The sequence below is a fragment of the Mercenaria mercenaria genome, chromosome 1 (assembly GCF_021730395.1).
Source record: "Mercenaria mercenaria strain notata chromosome 1, MADL_Memer_1, whole genome shotgun sequence".
NCBI lineage: Eukaryota > Metazoa > Mollusca > Bivalvia > Venerida > Veneridae > Mercenaria > Mercenaria mercenaria.
The window spans coordinates 115590459-115595397 of record NC_069361.1 but is presented as its reverse complement, the minus strand read 5'-3'; the positions used below and the strand labels follow the sequence as shown (position 1 = coordinate 115595397).

The 4939-nt window shown below is 29.1% G+C and overlaps 1 long non-coding RNA gene across 1 annotated transcript; it reads right to left on the bottom strand.

Annotated features, from left to right (window-relative positions):
- Window positions 1-457: 457 nt before the first annotated feature.
- LOC128547878 (uncharacterized) lies at window positions 458-4726 on the bottom strand. Its single transcript, XR_008366716.1, has 5 exons — window positions 4663-4726; window positions 3921-3990; window positions 3424-3524; window positions 2884-2951; window positions 458-1747 (listed from the first exon to the last, which is right to left on the bottom strand). It is a non-coding gene; the product is annotated as an uncharacterized LOC128547878 (long non-coding RNA).
- Window positions 4727-4939: the final 213 nt, after the last annotated feature.

Below are 4939 nucleotides of genomic sequence, written 5' to 3'. Positions count from 1 at the left end.
TTGCCGAAACACTGTTCATAGACATTGTAACTAAAAAATTAAAACCGGAGTTTTTAACATTGTGACTCCAAATATATATTGCTAAGTGCATCAGATAATATATATACAATATTAAAATGCTGTGTGTTATTTTTTAAAAGAGATATTTACTCCAAAAAATTAAGTACCCATAGCATGTTTGGAAATAGGATAGACAACTCCTGAATGACTATTCCATCAAAGTTGCTGATATAAAAATAAAGTTAGGTATTTTCCCGGGATACCCTCATTAGAGTCTGTTTCTTCATTTCATTCAGACATGGAATGTAAACAAATACAGGAACAACTTAACAGTACAAGGACATCAAACAACCTATATTATTTTCCTTCAGGACAGGTACACATGTTAGGTCATACTTGTAGTTAATAAACCAAAATGTAAAACAATTAATTAGCTCATCAAAGAAATGAAGACTAATAACTTCACAATGTTTTATTACCTCCCTTCATTACATTTATCATCTACATTCTACATATTTTTTATGGAATTACCTCCCTTTATTTCAAATAAGCTTTCTTATATTGCAGTTTAATCAGTCAGTATTTTTACCTTAATTTTCAGACAAATAAATTTATATTTTTTTTTAATCCATGGTAAGATGAAAACATAAATTTTATTAAAGAATTCCATAAAAGCATTTATCACACATGAGTGCAAGGTATACACAACAAATAATTTTGAGCCTTGATGCCAATGACAATGTTGAAAAATATTAAAGCTCAGATGGCATAACAGTGAGATAAAATCTTTTTAAGTTAAGTTAATAATTCCAATATTAACTTATGACTACAAAAATTTAAAGTATGTTGTTATTCCCATTTCAGTCCAACATATCTAAAGAAGTAAATACTACAAAGACTGTATATCAAATTTTTGAAAATAAAATTCCACCAACATATTTTGTTCTTATTTCGTTTATCTTGATTATGTAGTGTACTTATCTGGAATGATGAGATATTTTGAAATGTATATTTCTTTATTCTCCTGGATGGAAAAAAATAAAATATATAAACAAAACAACCATTTATACCAACCAAATTGTAAAATACTTAAGTTTCTTTGATGTTAGTAATTATATGTCGAGACATGAAAACAACATAAAATATCAACATAAAATATAACTAAAAATTGTGGAACATCATATGTAGATTAGATTAGACTGTATTATACAAATATGTATATGAAAATATGTGACAACTCTGGTTAAATAGAATATTAGTTAACTTATGGTAAAATGTTGAACTGCTTTAACATTAATCTACAAGTGATGAATGAGTTCATCTTACCATAACTTTGACATTTATTAAGAAAACTATAACATACAAGAAATGACACACAGACAGTATAAGTTGCTGAATGACTGGGTCAGTCTCCACCACAAATACTATGAAACTTAAAAAGTCCAATTAAATGTGTTTCTTTAAATTAGATTGATCACATTTTAACACTTCTGTGAATGCAACTGTTAAATGCTTGCTTCTTACATGCATGCAATAATGGAAATAAAAAATGATTTAACAATATATGAATACAGTCTTGTCATGAACACATTCTGTACAGATGATAATACATAGAAAAGTCAACATATTTATTATATGGGTCCACCTCAGTTTACAGCTGGTGCATGGCTGTCTCGCACTTGAATATACATCTTGCAGCACAGTTGGGGTAAATTTCATTTCACATGACAACACACTTGTAGCACTTCTGTAAATACAAATGTAAAACTTTTAATTACATAAAGAGAATAAAACATGATAGTTTTTAAAACAATTATAACATCATTTTAGACATTTGCAGATATTCTAATCTTAGAAATATATTATCAAGCAGCAAGTCAGGTAACTCTACAAACTGACATTTTGTCTAATTTCAACTTGTCTAAGGAATTACCTGTTTTAAGCAGCAAGATTGTGTTGCTACTTGGCTTGCTGCTTTATTTAAATTTTACATATACTTAGATCCACTAAATGACAAGTTATTTAATAGGACTGTCTGAAAAGATTGCATATTTTATAACATATTTTATAACATTCAATGTACATATTCAATAAAATAGTGAAAAAAATAAACAGATAAATCTGTAGATGTTCACCTATGATCTCACCTAAAAGCTCCAACAACAACCTACAACCTCTGATTAGTATATGATGTAGTAATGATAAACTACCTAAAGTGTTTTTATATAGCAGGCAAAAAAAAAATGAACTTGCAAACTGCCAAAACTTCACCTTATGAGTAATATATGTTCACTTTTCCCCTGGTTGAAAGTGATGTTTTTCTTAAAGCATTTGAAATCATAGATATTATAAGTACAATGCAACCTCTGTAGAGCAATACCCTGTGGGATATACAAATATTTTAGTTATTTTGAGGTTGTTGTTCTGGAGAAGTAAATTTGATAGTTATATTTCATCTTAGGGAAATTCTCATGATGTTGTTATAGAGAGGTTTTTGCTTCAGAGTGAGTTACTCTGGAGAGGTTGTACTGTGAAAATTGCTTCAAACGTCATCTTCAACTGAGCTAAATGAAGGAAAACAACAAAAGATTTTCCAAATTTAGAATTTCCTTGTTTACAATTTGACATTAAATGTTAGGCAACTATGCAGACATATTTTCATGTGACACAATGCCGCCTTTAACTATCTTATTCCAATGAACAAATTGTCAGTCCTGACAAAATCATGTGAAAAAAAGATCACAGTAAAAAAAAAATAATCCTAATCATTTTATATATATTGCAAATCAGCTTTACAGAACTCATAAGTGACAAAAAATTAAATTCAAATATTGCCTTTGTGATGTGCAGCACTGGCCATGTCTTTTTATCACAATAGTTTACCTTATTTATACCTGTTACTTTTGTCACAACTTTTATGTCCCTTCTGCACTAACCATTCTCTTCAAGTTCTGAAATATTGTAAAACATTAATTCACACACATTCTAGGAAATCAACATAAAATCAGTGTCAAAGCATTTGAATATAATTGTTTTAATTATCTTAATACAAAGATACAAATGTACTTCATGTTTTTGCTGACTGATACAATATACTGAAATTTGTATTTCAATATTTATTATCAAAGTACATGTTCATTCTATTTTTGAAATGTTGACATTACAAAGCTATCACATATTTATTACTAAACCATATCTATTATCATTATTTTTAATGGAGATATGTACTTAGTAAATTGAGGGATACACAAAGCTACAGGAAAGAAATGTTTATGCCAGGCTGACATAAAGTCCAGAAGGTTCACATCTTGTCAGGAATGTCAGTCTTATAGCTGTCTTGTACAGTTATTTCAGGAGCAAGAATGTAGCCATACAGCATATAAATGCTTTGAGACCTTTGTTTAACATACAAAAGCATAATACCTCCAGCATTTTTCATAATGGTAACATCTTCTTGGACTGCCACAGGGTAAGACAGGTCAAACAACTGTACATGTACATACTCAAACTTTTCCCTACCAAAACTGAAAATGAAAATTATACAACATTTTTTCCCCTTTATTTTTGTACAAAAGATGACCTATGCATTTAATACAGACTTTTTACATTTATTAATCTAAATATATTAAAATTAATAAAATATCTCATGACTCATTGTATGATTAAAATTATAATCATTAATAAACTATATCAAACATGAACCTGAAGTGTTCTAATTTATAAAGCTGCAATTAATATTGAAAAAAATGCAACTATTGTATACAATGTATATTAAAAAAAGTATCATGAACCTGATTATAAAACAGTCTCAGTTCAAATGTAATAACACATGACTGTCAGAAAATCAATGTATGTTGTACTTTAATGATATCATCATGACATGAATGCCATCAATAAACTTCATATATAACAAACTATACCACTATGTCAGCCTCTTTCTTGTTATTTCTACAACTTCCAAAGACAGACTGCAACTACATGTATCAGACACTGTAAGTAAAATATACAAATAATCATTACACAAGAGAATTTTTCATGTTAAATAAAGGGAGTTAATCAAATACAATCTGAGAATTTTTGCTAAACATAAAGGGAAGTAATTATCAATAAAATGAATGAAGAAAAATGCATATATAAGGGAGGTAATTTAGAACAAATGTCAGTATAATAGTTGACATTGACAATGACCTATATCAAGTATGCACAACATAAGAAACAGCAAGCACTTGAAAAATGCATTATATTTCCTTGCAATATCAAGAATATTTGACTGTATGTAAGGGTTCTCTACATGCTGTTATACTGAAAAAAACTTTAGTCTAAATATAGCTTAGATCTATTTATATCTTCAAAAAAGGAAGTCCCAAATTTCCACAGCTATTCACAGGCTGAAAATTTTAGGTACTAATATCAGCAAAGAGGTTGATATCTATACTTTTTAATAACTATCGTCAAAGGTAGGGAAAAACTTACTGGAAAGGCATAAACTTCTGATCTTGTCATTTCAATACATTTTCAGCTCATTTGCATATAAGAAGAAATTTACAGAATTCCCCCTGTTTCTCTTCATTTTCAAAAAAGTCTGTAAGATGGATATAAACCAAAACATTCTCCTATGTGCCAGCTATCAGATATATATTTCAACAAAAACTGTCAACTTACCTTGTTTTTAGAAGAAGACAAAATTCCATAGCAACTTTCGCTTCCCCGCAAAACTGTACCGGTGCACACATAAAAAAATCTCAACTGTGATTTTCAAAATAATACAGTAAGACAACAATTATTTCCCTTGAAAATAAAATGCTCTAGGTAAATGCCTACTGTTCAATGACCAAACAGTCACAATTTCCTTGAACCCTAAAACAAACAGACTTATGGTCCAGGGACTGGGAAAAAGAATATGGTACTATTTTGTTTTCAGAAACATCTCAGGGAAACT